Below are 16,355 nucleotides of genomic sequence, written 5' to 3'. Positions count from 1 at the left end.
AAAATACTGAGCATGCATCTTTGAAATGTTTGCAGGTGCATTACATAACCCGAACGGCATCCGACGGAAAGCGAATGTACCAAAAGGACAAGTGAAAGTAGTCTTCTCTTGATCTTCTGGTGAAATCTCGATTTGGTAGTATCCGGAATAGCCATCGAGAAAACAATAAAAATTATGTCCTGCAACTCTTTCCAAAACTTGGTCTAGGAAGGGTAGGGAAAGTGATCTTTCCTAGTGACCAAATTCAATTTTCGTAGTCAACACACATGCGCCAACTCGTGGGACACGAGTCGGGACTAACTCACCCTGCTCATTTTTGACTACCGTCAGACCTGCTTTTTTGGGCACGACTTGAGTAGGACTTACCCACTTGCTATCGGAAATTGGGTAAATAATACCCACGTCAAGCAACTTGAGGACTTCTGCTTTAACCACATCTCTCATCGTAGGATTCAACCTGCGTTGCATTTGCCTTGTGGTTTTGGCATTGTCCTCCAAATATATCCGGTGCGTGCAAATTAAAGGGCTAATCCCCTTCAAGTCTGCAATAGACCACCCTAAAGCTCCTCATGATTCTTTAGAACACCAAGTAATTTTCTTTCTTGGGCATGATCAAGATCAGATGAGATGATTATAGGAAAAGTGTCATCGGATCCAAGAAAGGCATACTTGAGTTCCTTCGGTAAAGGTTTCAACTCGAGCTTAGGTGCTTGTTCATGGGATGGTACTATCTTTGCTTCTCGAGATGGCAAATGTTCAAATTCCTCTATTCTCGGTCTCCACCCATTGACCATCATGACATCCGAGTTATCTAAATAGGTGGGACCGTATCATCAGCAGTACCTTCAGAACACCAATCTATCAAACCATTGTCGGCCGATTCAGTAAATGTTTCTTTTAACAAATATTCTTCCGCAATGGTTTCAACCCATTCAACTTCTTTACTTTCTTCATGATCACTGGGTTGTTTGCCTATACTAAAGACGTTCAGTTCCAAGTCATATTGCCAAAAGAAAGCTTCATGACACCATTCCTACAATTGATCAATGCATTAGAAGTTGCAAGGAATGGCGTCCTAAGATGACCGGAATCTGAGATGGTGAATTGGAAGCCGGATGTGTGTCCAGTACGATAAAGTCAACAGGAAAATAGAACTTGTCTACTTGGACCAACACATCTTCGATAATCCCTCTAGGGACCTTCACTGACCTGTCAGCTAATTGTAAGGTCACAGTTGTTGGCTTCAACTCACCCAAACCGAGTTGCTCATATACCGTATATGGCAACAAGTTCACACTCGCTCCTAAATCTAGCAATGCTCGCTCAATCCTAAAATTGCCAATGATGCACGAGATAGTTGGGCAACCTGGATCCTTATATTTAGGAAGAATGTTATGCTGTAAAATTGCACTCACATTTTCAGCCAGAAATGCCTTCTTCTTGACATTTAAACGACGCTTGACAGTGCACAAATCTTTTAAAAATTTTGCATAGGAAGGCACTTGTTTGATTGCATCAAGAAGAGGTACATTGATTTTTACTTGCTTAAAAAGCTCAAGAATTTCAGAGTTTGGTTCAAGCTTTTGCAAGGGCTTTAATCTTTGTGGAAATGGTGCAGGAAAAGGACATTCAATTTTTTCAGTAGATGTTGGTGCTTCAGTTTCTTCATTATCCTTTTCTTTTGTCTTGGAGGGTCAGAATCAGGTATGACTTGTGTTTGTTCTGGGACTGGTCGGTCAATAATTTTCCACTTCGCAAAGTTATTATACTCTTTGCTTGCTCTTTATGCGAAGTTGAAGATGATGCATTGCTACCGCCGTAGACTTGAGGATTAGGTTGTGGTTGAGCTGGTAGCTTACCTTTCTCTTGAGCACTTAAAGCAGTGGTCAGCGTTGTCAGTTGATTTCTTAATTCATCATTGATTTTAGCTTGACCTTGCATGAAAGATTGCAAAGTTTCTTCGAGACTGGATTTTTGAGGGGGTGCATGTGCATAATGAGGTGCGGAGGTGGAGGAGTTGGGTTATATACTTGTTGAGGTTGGTCATTCCTCCACCTGAAATTTGGATGGTTCTTCCATCCAGGGTTGTAAGTACCCGAAAAAGGATTATTGAAAGATTTTTGATAGGTATTCATAACATTGGCCTGATCGTGCAAGACTTCCTTGAATGCGGGTATTGTGGGGCAATCAGGTGAGATGGCCAGGCATCTCGCAAATCCTACAACACTCGCTGTTATGTTCTACGGTCTTGACGGGTTCAATCCTTCTAAGTTCAATTTCCTCTACCTTCCTAGTAAGGGCTGCCATTTTAGCCTGAATATCATCCTGAGTACTAAGGTTGTAAAGGCCCCCGTGTCCAATGCTAGTAGGCTTAGGCAAAGGTTTATTCACTCTATCCCCTGTATCCCATAATTGTGCAGTCTCTGCGAGAGAGTCTAAATAGTCCCATGCCTCATCGGGTTGCTTTTCCAAAATAGACCATTGCACATAGTCTCTATAAATTTTTTAACTGTGGAGACAACCCTTCGTAAAAGAAACTAATGGTTCTCCATGTTTCAAACCCATGATGAGGACAAGAGAGAAGCAAATCTTTAAATCTCTCCCAGCATTCATAAAATGTTTCATGGTCTTTTTGTTGGAAATTACTAATGTGCCTTTTCAAAAAGTTAGTCCTTTGTGCGGGAAAGAATTTTTTCAAGAATTCTCTTTGCATATCATGCCATGTTCCTAACGATTGGTCTCAAGGAGTTCAGCCATGTTTTGGCTTTATCCTTCAAGGAAAAAGGAAACAAGGTTAATTTAAGGACATCTTCCGATACATTTGGCACTCTAAATGTGATGCTAATTTCCTCAAAATCCTTAAGGTGAAGATAAGGGTTCTCGGATTCCATTCCATGATACTTTGGCAGCAATTGAATTACTCCTGGTTTGATTTCAAAGTGTCCTACATTTTCAGGAATAATCATGCATGAAGGTTGACTAGTCCTAGTGGGATGTAAGTATTGTCGAAGTGTCATAACTGGGGGTCTACCTTCATTACCATGGTGACTTCCTACATCATTATCAGCCATCTCACCAGATCTGAGATTTTGCGAAAAAGTTTCAATAATGTGATCTAAGGAATTGTCAAAAGGTTGTCGACTCAGACGTCCAGTGTTGTCCCTATTCCAACCTAGCATACAAAATTTCAGAGTTTATTTATTTGTTTGTTTTTGTTTTTTTTTTTTTTTAATGATTACCCTTGATCTTTTCTTAAAGTTCTTATCAATTTTCAAGTAGCAACAAGGGTTAATGAGATATGATGATAATAAAATTCTGATTCTAAACAAAAAAATTAAACACAGAAAATTCAAAGCAGACAGCAGCAAAGTTTATATTAATTTAATGGTCGTAAAAGTATCAGAATATCAATCAGACCGTTCAGATGAAAGAAACATGTGTCCTACAGCAGCCGACGAAATTTGAGTGCAATCAGACGGTGGATTACTCAGATATCAGAGTTTGATGCAGACTGTGCAGGGAATAAAAAAAACAGCAATAAAGATTTTTTTTTTTGAAAGAAAAAGACTAAATACTAAGATACTGATTAAATCTAAAATTATACTAATAAATCAGCCGTTCCCCGGCAACGGCGCCAAAAACTTGATGCAAAAATAAAATTGTTCTCCCAAGTGCAGGAGAATCGCACAAGTAGTAAATTCTCGGGAGTCCGAGGTCGAATCCTCAGGGAACGAAATATGTATGAGATTATTTAGTATAATTTCAGATTAATTAATTCAATAAATTTATGGATTAAAATATGTTTTGATTTTCAGAAATTAAAAGCAGAAAATAATAATCAATAAACAAAGTTCAATGAAATAAAGATGGTAGGGATCTGGAATCCCCCTTGATGATATTGCATCCAAGAAATAAACTCTATGGTTCTTGATTAAAAATGAATGTAGGATAGATCTAATCATGGTATATATTTCATGAACATATGAACTCAATTTCTAAGCATTCGTCGTGCTTTCTACGTCTACGACGAATCAAATACTAAAGCAATCCATATATCAATAATCATAATCCATTAAAGTGCTATCTACGAAATAACTATGCATGGATCAAAAACATCAGTAAATATAATTCATTCAAGGCAAAAGTTTAGAGTTTACTTCAAAGAGCAATACATCAAAGGTTCCTCCATCTCCCTCCCTAAGAAATTAGCCGTCCATCAACATAAAAGAAATCTCTTTTTTTTTTATTTCTTTTCTTTTTGGAAATAGGGGAGGCCCTGTTTCTTTTCTTTGAATGAGAGCGAGCCTCTCTGTTTTTTTTCGAATGAACTTTCCCCCCCCCCCACACCCCCATTTGCCAGCCGAGAGCCCTCTTATATCTCCCGATTGGTACCTAATCCCACAGGATACGTGGAGATGCCGAGTATCCCGGATGCGGAGGGACGGTTGCATAGCAGAAACGGGAGATCGCACGCATTCAAAACCAGGCGGAAGAAGCGAAAATGCTGGGATTCTTGCGCTTGGGATGATGCAGACGTGGACGGTGCGATGAAGCCGGATGGAGCTTGAAATGGAGCTGGGATGCGGACGCTGAGAGGATCCAACGCTGAGAGCTGGAATCTCGGGATGGTTGGGCTTTGGAGATCAACACGCGGACGGCTGGAGGCTCTGGATGCGAACTCGGAAGGCTGAGACGCATCGGATGCTGGGATGAAGTCAGATCTTTGCTGGAAAATCGCTGGGAGGAGATGCGGAAATGCTGCGAGGAAGACGAAAGGAGGTTTGGATCGTGGAAGCTCGAAAATCGCTGGGAACTGACGTAGCTGGGCTTCATCGTTAGAGCTGGGAGAAGATGATGAATGCTGGCGAACGGAAGAGCTGGGCGCTGGGACGCTGAGATCACGGACGCGGGGAATGTCTAAACGCGGAAGCCGCGGATGCAAACAGATGGGGATGCTCTCGAACGGAAGGATGACACGCCGGTGGGGAGAAGGATCCAGAAGAATCGGACGCGGAGATGCTTCGCAGGATGCTAGGAACTCGGCTGAACACGTGGACTCGAAATGGATTAGGAGAAGATTTGGAATCGTGTGACGGGCTCGGCTGAAGATGCTTGCAGATGGCTGCACTGGATGAGGTCGGGGCGCAGGAAGAAGCTGGGACTTCGGTTCCTGTGAAGCTTGGGACGCGAACGGATGAACTCAGATTCGAAAGAAGCGGACTCAGACGGACGCTGGAGTGGACATGAGCTGATGATACGGGGGTGACGACTGGGAAACAATCCAGAACGTTTGGCTGGTCACTTACAGTGATGCATCTTTCGGGCTCAATGCGCATTTTAACTTTAATTTACGATCACCTGCACCCCACAAGAATAAAATATTAATACAACACTTCTATCATTATTTGTTAGCAATAATACTAATTTAAGTGATGTGTAGATCGCACTTTTGTGCTCTCATCAACAGTGTTTTCAACCATGAACAGGGATAAATATCATTATTAAGAATTAATTTCATAGCTGTTGGGAATAGGCGAAATGAGCATGAAAACAATTTGATTGGGTCATCGCAATTGGTTGAGATGAACTTCTGTCCATAACAATAGGGATGAATCGTGATGATGCAGTGTAAAGATAAGGAGTGACCTAGGTTTTCAAGTAGGCTTGGCCCGGAAAGACTTTTACTTACAGTACGGAAACCAAAATAAAGAATTACATTTTTTTAAGCGTTATATGCAGAAAAACTTTAGAAAATTAGGTCCAAAAGAGTGCTAAAATGTGCACAAATGTGCACTTAACACACCCCCAAACCTAAATTTTGCTGGTCCTCAAGTAATATCCTAACTCACTTTCGCAGGCATCACGGTTGCATTTAGCAAATGCAACAAGCTGTTAAACCCCTAGGTACCCTAGTAGACGAGTGTTGTCTCGTGAGGGTTTGCAGTGAAGTTGCCAGAAACTTCATCAGATAGGGATTTCAATATTTTAACTCAAAATTTGAACAAAGTATTATTGTATGAAACAAGAATTACAAGGACAATAGAGACTTTTGCTATCATATTTAAGCAGGCTCTAACTTAAGTTTCATTACACCCCATCTATTGCTAACAAGTTAAGAATATAGTGAGGTGCAAAATAGTATCATATAAATGAGGGCTTTCGCTACTTCCAACATGATCACTCCAATTTTCAAGACTTTTTATAGTTAAATGGTAATGAACACCCAGATTATTTATTTATTTATTTATTTATTTTTCTCTTTTTTTTTAATCAGACTGAATGCTAAGAAGAATGACTTGTGCAATATCTAGCCTTATTAAGCTTTCTAGCTAACCCATGTAGCGAGTGTTAGGCCAATGACTCCCGATCCAGATGGCTCAGGCACTAGGTGTAAAGCACCCTAACAGCTTAATACTCAAGTCAACTAGCTCCAAGCCAATTAGTTACTCAGAGTTTAGTCTCAGCCATCCTCACTTTTTACGCGAACACTCGCTACTTGCCAGGCAAGAGGCCCGGTTATTCAGTGAGAAGACTTAAAATAAATCGTTTTAATTTCTTCTTCTCTTTTTTTTAATTATTTTTTTTATATTTTTTAATAGGGTGTTCATCACACATATAACTTTAAATTATTCAGAAGATTAAAGTATTCATATTAGTCGCAAGTTTACATACCCTACTATTTATGTGCTTACGTGTAGGTGCTAATCGTCTTCTATCATGTTAGCAGAAGATAGGTGGGACGAAAATTCAAGCTAGAATTGCTATCATATTCCTAAACTCAAAGCTATTGTCAAGCAATTTTTAGTTTATACAGCTAAAAGATTAGATTTTGAGTTAAAATCTGAAATCCCCCCCCCTTTTTTTTCTTTCTTTTTATTTTATTTTATTTTATTATTTTTTTGCTAGAGAAATCAAAAATTTCTCAATTCTTTTTTTTTGCTAGAGAAATCAAAAATATTCTCACCCCATACCTAAATCTAACATTGTCCTCAATGTTAAAAAAATTTAAAGCATTAGTATGACAGAGGAGAAGTTACCTGATATGGTAGGTAAATTGACAATTGGGGCAAAACCCCCAAACCTGCATGTTAGTAATTTATTGATTTTTTTTCTTTTTTTTTATTTATTTACATATTGGTTGCCTCCCAGAGCACTAAGTTTATATCTTCAGCCAGACAATTCCGATTCACTCATAATAGACAGGGTCGGTCAGAGTGTCTCCTCAACTTCTGGACTCAGATACTCAAGGTTATGGTTTTAAACGATGTCCATTAACTTGAAACGACCTACCATCCTTATATTGCATATTACTACCCGCACCATGCGGATGCACTTTCTCTACCGTGTATGGGCCAGTCCAACGAGATTTAGTTTTCCAAGGAATAGATGTAATCGAGAATCATATAAAGAACTTTTTGTCCTTGGTGAAACTCTTTACGAGTAATCATTTTATCATGCATGACTTTCATGCGATCCTTATACTTCTTAACACACTCGTAAGCATCGTTCCTAATTTCTTCAAGCTCGTCGAGCTGAAGCTTTCTTGTTCTCCCACCTTGTCGAGATCGAAATTTAGGCGTTTGATTGCCCATACACCTTGTGTTCTAACTCGACAGGTAAATGGCAAGCCTTGCCATAGACAATCCTATATGGGGACATTCTAATTGTGTTTTATAGGCCGTTCGATATGCCCACAATACATCTGTTAACTTAAGGGACCAATCCTTTCGAGATGGATTGACAGTTTTTTCAAGGATGGACTTGATTTGTCTGTTGGAATTCAACTTGTCCACTCGTTTGTGGATGATATGGTGTACCGACCTTGGGGTGATGTTGTACTTCCTAGCAAGGGCTTTAAAATTCTATTGCACAAATATTTCTCCCATCACTAATGTAGCACGAGGGGTGCCAAGCGAGCGAAGACGACTCCTTAAGAAACTTGATCACTACTTTGTGATCATTGGTCTTACATGCGACAGCCTCAATCCACTTGGACACATAGTCAACAGCTAGGAGTATTTACTGGTGCCCAATGACATAGAAAAGGATCCATAAGATCAATACCCCAAACATCAAAGATTTCTACAATTAAGATCGGGTTCAGGGGCATCTCATTTTTTTTTTGAAATTTTCCTAGTCTTTGACATCGGTCACATGCTTTATAATACTCGTGTGAGTCATGGAATAGTGTGGGCCAATAGAATCCGCACTGCAAAACCTTTGCAGCCGTCTTTTTTACCACTGAGATGACCACCACAAGCGTGGTCATGACAAAAGGAAAGGACTTTCCTTTGTTCGTATTCAGGGATACACTGTCGGATGATATGATCAGGGCAATATTTTAATAGGTATGGTTCATCCCAAAAATACCACTTCACACGAGCTAGGAAGCAAAATTGCTCCTATTTGGTCCAAGAGCCGGGCATTTGTTCAGGAACGAGGTAGTTGACTATGTCAGCATACTATGGAACATTTGTATGAAAATCATCATTAGTTGTTCATCCGAAAAGTTTTGGATACAGGTAAGGATTCTGCAGATGACTCAACAATCAGTCTAACAAGTGGTCAGCTACTACATTTTCAGATCCCTTTTATCTCGGATTTCGAGATCAAATTTCTGGAAGCAATAGGATCCAACGAATGAGCCTTGCCTTAGCGTCCTTCTTTGTGAGAAGGTACTTAAGGGCGGCATGATCAGATAAACAAGAACCTTAGATCCTATCAGGTAGGGGCGAATTTATCAAGAGCAAAAACAACTACCAACAATTCTTTTTCAGTGGTGGAATAGTTGAGTTGGGGCATCATTCAGAGTTTTGCATGCATAATGGATAACATGGGAAGCTTCTCTACTCGTTGACCTAAGACAGCACCTATGGCATAATCAGATGCATCACATATGATTTCAAAAGGTCGACTCCAATCAGGACACCTTATGATGGGTGCTGAAGTCAATTCAGACTTCAGTCTTTCGAACGCAGTTACACAAGATGGTGAAAATTGAAAATAGCATCTTTGGCCAACAATCACATAAGGGTTTTGATATTTTGCTGAAATTCTTAATAAAGCGGCGGGTAAAAACCGCATGCCCTAAAAATGATCGATTTCTCTATAGTCTTGGAAGGTGGCAATTTAGCAATTAATTCTACTTTGGCCTTATCCACCTCAATTTCTCTTTGTGACACAATATTTTCTAAAATAATATCTGATTCTACCATTGAAATGACACTTCTCCAGTTAAGAACTAAGTTTTTCTCTTACAATGTTCTATACAAGTGTCAAGTGGTGCAGACATTCATCAAAATTAGATCCAAATACAGAAAAGTTCATCCATGAAAACTTCTAAAAATTTCTCCACCATGTCGGAGAAAATACTCATCATACACCGCTGGATATAGCCTGTGCATTGCATAGCCCAAAAGGCATGCGACGATGGACAAAGTGCCATAAGGATAGGTGAATGTGGTTTTCTCTTGATTCTTACGTGCGATAGGGACTTGGTTATATCCAGAATAACCATCGAGGAAACAGTAATGAGAGTGGCCAGCTAGACGTTCTAGCATTTGATCGATGAAGGTAGAGAAAAATAGTCTTTCCTAATCATGGCATTAAGCTTTCTATAGTCGATGCATACTCACCATCCCGTTTGGACTCGAGTAGGGACTAACTTATTGCGATCATTTTCACCACAGTGATGCCAGACTTTTTAGGTACGACTTGAACTGGGTTACCCACTGACTATCAGAATAGGATATATATTTCTGGCATCTAAAAGCTTGATGACCTCGGCTCGAACTACGTCCTTCATGATTGGATTAAGTCGCCTTTGTGGTTCTCTATAGATTTTTGGCATCTTCTTCTAGATGGATTTATGTTGGACCATAGAAGGACTATTCCCCTTAATATCAGCTATAGACCAACCGTAGCTTCCTGATTCTTCCGAAGGATAGTTAACAACTTCTCTTCCTATTCTTTAGTCAGATTCGATGCAATTATAACAGGTAAGGTCTTGTTGTCTCCAAGAAATGCATACTTCAAGTTTTCGGAAAGGTCTTTAAGTTCTAGCTGGGGAGGTTTGACATTGGATGGCACTAGCTGAGATTCCGAAATAGGCAATGATTCAAACTTGGTGCCCATCTACTGTATCCATCACATGAATGGAATCTAACAATGCATTAACCTCCTGACTTGATTCACAATCTTGACCAAAATTAACCAAACATCTTTCCAATGGATCAAATAACTCAACTCTTCAAAAGAACTACTAATTATGTTCTCAATCATGTGAATTTCTTCCCAAATCTCCATCTCAGTTGACTGACTACTACTATGAAAAACATTGAGCTGGACAGTCATGTTCCCAAAGGCTAGAGTCATTATTCCATTTCGGCAACTAATCACAGCATTTGAAGTGGCCAAAAATGGTCTACCTAGGATTACCGGGATGTGACTTTCTGAATTTTTTACTGGTTCAGTTTCAGGATTACAAAATCCACAGAGTAGTAGAACTCATTAACTTTTACAATCACATCCTCGACAATTTCTTTGGGGTGCTTTACAGTCCTATCTGCTAACGAAAGAGTGATGTTTGTGGGTTTTAATTCCCCCAAACCTAACGCTATGTAAACAGAATAGGATAACAAGTTCACACTAGCTCCTAAATCTAGGAGAGCTCTCCGAATGATGGTTTCTCCTATTTTAATTTCAACAGTGGGGCAACCAGGTCCTTGTATTTTGGGGCATCTGTTGTTGAATAAGAGATGAGGCTTGTGCGCTCACAGCTTGCCTAGAAATACTGGTTTTTCTTTTCACCGTGGTTAGGTCTTTTAAGAATTTTGTATAGGAGGGGATCTGTCTGATGGCATCTAGGAAGGGTAATTTATTTGGACATTTTTAAGGACTTCCATGATTTCATCATACTGAGATTTTTTCTTTGAGTCCTGTAGTCTACAAGGAAAAGGAGCCTTGGGTGTGTACGTCTCTATTGGTTTCTCCTCTATTCCTTATGTTCCCTATTCTTGTGCCTTTTTCTGAGTGGGTTTCAGTTCCTGTTTTTCTTCTTTTTCTTGTACAGAAGTTGGACTTTGTTGTCCACTTGCTTGCCAGACCGTACAGTGGTAATTGCCTGGACTTCATGGGTAGGGTTTCCATTAGAATCAATCTCAAACTGGCCTCTTGGCCCTTGATTCTGTTGCCTACTAGGGTTAGGCACTGGCTGACTGGGCAATTCACCTCTCTTCCTATCCCCTAAAGAGTTAGATTTTGGCTCAGACTAATCTCAAGTTTTGCAATCGCTTGCGCATGGAATTGGTTAGTCTGGGTTTGAGCCATGTTGGTCTGTTGTTGCTGTTGGATGAAGTCTTGTTGCTGCTTCATCATGTTAGCCATCATGGCTTCCAATGATATAATTTGCTGAAGGATAGGGGCACTATAAGTAGGAATAGGTGGAGCCAATGATTGGTTTATTTGTGATGGACCTATCTTGGAAAAATTCTTCTGAAAATCTGGTGGACCACCTTGATGCTGAATAGGTTCATTTTGCTTGTATGAGAAATTTGGATGAAACCTATTATCAGGGTGGTAGACTGAGCTGAATGAAGTGGGGGGTTTCTTAAAGCATTATATGAATAAGAGCATTTGCCTGCTCAGCCTAATGTGATAAACTAGGACAAACACTCCACTAGATGCTCAGAACTGTTACACAAATACATAAGCCCTGTGGCTCGTGTTCCACTTCATGATGGATTTGACTCTTTGTGTGAGTTAAAGTTAGTGGAAAACAGTAAAAGCATCCAACTTTTTGCTCAGATTGTTCACCCCATTCACCAGATTGGACATAACATTCTTGAGTTCTGGGACTATTTTTATTCCATATGCACTTGTTCTCTAGACCCATAATCATCTCTATCTACCCCCTAACCGTAACTACTCCAATTTGAGCATTTTCAGCTAAGTCCACAAGAAATCGTAGGCTTATCAGGGTTTGGTTCATGAACCTACCCTATGCATGGATTCAATCATTCCTATGTGCGGAAGGTAATCCATCGTAAAAGAAATGTACTAGATCAGCCTTGTTTGATGCGCTCGCAAATTGCTCTCCCAAGTGTAGGAGAAATCGCACAAGCAGTAAAACTCGGAAAATCCGAGGTCGAATCCTCAGGGAACGGTATAGATATTATTAGCGTAATTTTAGATGTAATTTTAGTTGATTTTCAGAAATTAAAAGCAGAGAATAATAGGTAATTAAATAAAGGTCGAGAATATAGAGAAGGCTAGGGACTGAAATCCTCCTTGACAATATACTTTCAATAAATAAACTCGGCATTCTTGATTAAAGATTAATATAATAGAGTAGTTCTAATCATGGAGTATACAATCTGAAAATATGAATTCAACATTTGATATTATCGTGCCGGTTACGTCTACGACAAATCAAATATCGAAACAATCCATGCATCAATATATATATATATACCAAAAAGATCTATCTAATAAATAAAATATGTAAGAATCCAAAACATACCAATGGATATAAAACAATTAGAATAAAAGTTTAGAGTATACTTGATGGAAAGCAACATGACAAAATTCATCCATCACCCTTTTCCAAAAGAGTTAGCAACCATTACAAACATCAACTCCCTTTTTTTTTCTTCTTTTTCTTTCGAAAACAGGCATACCCATTTATTCCTTTCTTCCCTTCTCTGTTTTCTCTCTTCTTTTCTTTTAGAATCGGGATGTCCCCCTCCCAGCCGAGAAGGGCCTTCTTCATATAGAACCCCAAACCCATAATCTAGCGATGATCCCCCTAATCACGCGTGGAGAGAAGCTGCTAACGGACGCCGAGGATCGTTGTGATGCTAAGAATGCGGAGCGGACGCGGAGGGTGCTTGCGGACGGCTAGGCTGATGCTGGGACTCGGATGGATGAAAGGATGACTGGGCTGATCACGGGTGTGGACAAGCTGGATGGTGCAGAAGATGCTCACGGACGTTGATCGCTTCACGGATGCTGGGAATCCCGAAGATTGCTCGCGGATGAGAGCTGATAGCGGAGGTTTGCATGCAAACGAAAGCCGGGAAGGAGCTGGATGCGGAAGCGGACGCGATGGAGAAGCGGTGATCGTACGGACGGCTGCTGGAGCATGGAGCAAAGGCTGGCTTGATTCGCGGAGAGGATTGGCGCGGAAGGATGAGGAGCTGAGCTGGGATTGCTTGGACCCGTGACGAGGCGGGCAGATGCTGGGAGGACGGAATATCACGGAGAGTGAACGCTGTGGAGTTGCGCGGATGGGATGAGTTGGACACGGACGCGCTCACGGGATGAATCACGGACGGATGTGTGATGGTGGGCATGCTACTATGAACCGCACGACCGTTGATCCTCCCGGATAATGAATCTAGCTCCTTCTGTATGCAAATGGGGCTGACCCTAGCGCTCAGCCTGTGGCCTGCGGTGATGCATCTTTATAGACCCAATGCGCATTTAAACTCTGATCGTGCCAAATAAAAATATGAAATTAATGCGTACTTTTATCATTATCTGTTACAATAATATTAATTTAAACTGCGTGTAGATCGCACTTTGTGCTCTCATCACACCCTCCAACTAGCTTATTGCTAGTCTCTAGCAATTAACGAGCAAACGATAAAATGAGGGCACAAAAAAGTAGTCTAACCTATGACTTATTATTATTATTATTATTATTTATTGAAGCTAAGATACAAAAACTAAGATACGTACCTGTTGCTGGGTTCAAACCGAGAACGATTGGCACAGCGGTTGTGAACGGTTCCCTTGGAATTGCTTCGGTTGCGCTCCACCTTCCGCCGGAAAACCTGCAAGCAAGCCTCGCACCACCACCGGGGTATGGGGGCCCTCGACGCATCAAGTTAGAAAGATCGAAGGAGAACGGAGATTAGCAGGTAAGATGATACTCTGGAAAATCTTGCTTACCCTCCCCCTTCCCCCCAGCCGCATATTATACCAGGCTGGGGGTTCTTTTGGGATTGTCATCTGTGGGCGCGATGGAGTTGCCACTACATGGCCGTTACAGGCGTCGTGGGCAGCTGGGGTACGGCTATGGCAGGGCGTAGTGGAGTTCCGCTTTGTACGGCTGTACAGGGGATCGTGAAACAGCGTCGGATACGGCCGTTGCAGGGAGTAGTGAGCAGGGGCCGCGGCGTGCCTCGGGGAAACAGTCTGTTGTTGTCAGAGATTGCCGACTCGGCACCGGATTGCTGATCAAGGCAGCCGACTCGGGGTCGGCGCGGAGCCGAAGATATCCGATCCAGGTCGGATGCTGATCAAGGGCAGCCGACTCGGGGTCGGGCTGCGGAGCCGAAGATATCCGACCCGAGGTCGGATTGCTGGATCAAGGGCAGCCGACTCAGGGTCGGGCTGCGGAGCCGAAGATATCCGACCCGAGGTCGGATTGCTGGATCAAGGGGCAGCCGTAGTCTTCCCGGGCGCGCGTGCCGGTCACGTGGGCATGGTGGCTAAGTTCCCCGTAACAGTAGCCCCCCACTTCCGAGCCTGGAACCAGGAGGGAACGGCGAGGAGTGATGCTTCGAGATTGCCGCCATCCCTCGGAAAGGCGTGCGCGCTTCGAGCTCCCCGCCTTCTTTACGGCGTATGGCGGTTGTCGTTGATCTGGCGGTCTGCGGATTTCGGCGGACATCCTTCCTTAATGGCGTCGATTCGCCTTTGGGGCGCGAACGAACCTTCGGCAGCCTGGCGTCCTCCTGGCGTCACCGAGGCGTCACCCGTCTTTCCGCCTATTTAGCCGGGGGCCCTCCCTGTCCGCCTTTCTCTTCACAGGCATCCTCGAGTTTCTCCCTTGTGCTGCTGCCGTTGCCGTCGGACTGTTCGTTCGCTCCTCCTTTGGCGCTCTCGGAGCCGTTCTTCCTTCCCTTCCGGTGAGTTGCCCCACTCTGCAATTTAGGGCCCTCCGTACTTTCTCCTTTCGTATCAGTGTACCCCAGTCGTTCCGGTCCCTTCTCCCCTCTTGACCCCATCCTGACCGTAGATTCACTGGCCGTTAGGGATGGACGAAGTAAGAGCAGACCGCATTCAGTCGAAGCTGGTCCCCGAAGACCTAGATAGGTTCGTGGCCCGGTACCACCTTCCCGAAACCTGCAACGTTACGCTCCGGGGCCTGAGGAGAGGATGTCCATCCTCCTCCAGGGAAGGTCGCCATCAATGAGGACATCCTTCGGGCTGGGTTCCGCCTTCCCCTCTCGGACTTAGTCGTGCAGGTGCTTCGAGGTTTAAGAGTGGCGCCGACGCAACTGGTGCCGAACTCATGGCGTACCCTGACGGCCTTCCAGGTTCTCTGCCGCATGCACGAGGTTCCCGCCACCCTGAACGTCTTTTGGGAATGCTATGGCCTGAACGGCCACCCCGGGACAGAGGGTGGTGGTGCTTTGCGGCGCGGCGAGGGTGCGGCCTTGTCAAGGAGGCTCCTTCCTCCATTCATGGCTGGAAGGAGCGTTTCTTTTTTCATCGACGTAGATCCCTCTTGGGGAATCGGGACAACCTGGGAGACGTCGATGAAGTCCCCGATCGGCCTATCGAGGTTGTCGAGGGAGGAGTCCGATGGCGTCGCCATCTTGAGGGGGTTGGTTGCCGAGGGCCAGCTCCCCCGGTGGCTAGCCTTATTTCCGAGGATGCCTTGGTGAACGTCGGTCTGAGCTCGGTCCCTGCCGACCGTGAGCCCGCCACCACTTCTTCTTTTTTAGCTCTTTTCTCCTCTTTCCTTTCTTCTTTCTATCGGTTTCTTAGTTTCTAACCATCTCGTCCTTTTTGCAGAAATCGACGACGTCATGCAGTCGGACAAGGCAATGGCTGTTAGTAGGGCGTCCCTACTAGAAGCGGTCCGGAGGAAGAAACGGACTCCTCCGAGCGGGGTCCCACCGGCGAAGAAGCCCCGCCAGCAGGCGACTCCGACGCCGACAGACGGGTCCGGGCCCATCGATCAGGGGGACGCCGCGGGCTCGGACCGACAGTTGACGCCGTATCAGCCCTCCAGTGATGAGACTATCGTTTTTCCGGAGGTGTCATCCGAGCGCGCCCGGGGCGGCCGGGTCGGACGCAGTCAGTCCCCAGCCCGATCTTCGACTCGGTCGGCTTCGGATGATACGAGAAGGGGGGGCGCGCCGAGGCCCCGGCCGAGCGGGACCCTGTCGATCTCTGGCGTGGCCCCTGCCCCGCGCACGGTTGGCATGACTCTCTCCCAAGCGATGGGTAAGGGTAAGGCTGCAGAACCACCGTCCGGCTCCGGGGCGAAGTCGGGGTCGGCCTTCACTTTCGCCGGCGCCCGAAACCTCGTCGAGACGGTGCTGCTGGAGAGGGACCGT

The 16,355-nt window shown here is 43.7% G+C and overlaps 1 pseudogene; it reads left to right on the top strand.

Annotated features, from left to right (window-relative positions):
• The first annotated feature begins 2,558 nt into the window (after positions 1-2,558).
• Positions 2,559-2,656, top strand: LOC120105829 (annotated as a pseudogene).
• Positions 2,657-16,355: the final 13,699 nt, after the last annotated feature.

The sequence above is a fragment of the Phoenix dactylifera genome, unplaced genomic scaffold, assembly GCF_009389715.1.
Source record: "Phoenix dactylifera cultivar Barhee BC4 unplaced genomic scaffold, palm_55x_up_171113_PBpolish2nd_filt_p 000377F, whole genome shotgun sequence".
NCBI lineage: Eukaryota > Viridiplantae > Streptophyta > Magnoliopsida > Arecales > Arecaceae > Phoenix > Phoenix dactylifera.
This window is presented reverse-complemented; position numbering and strand designations above follow the sequence as displayed.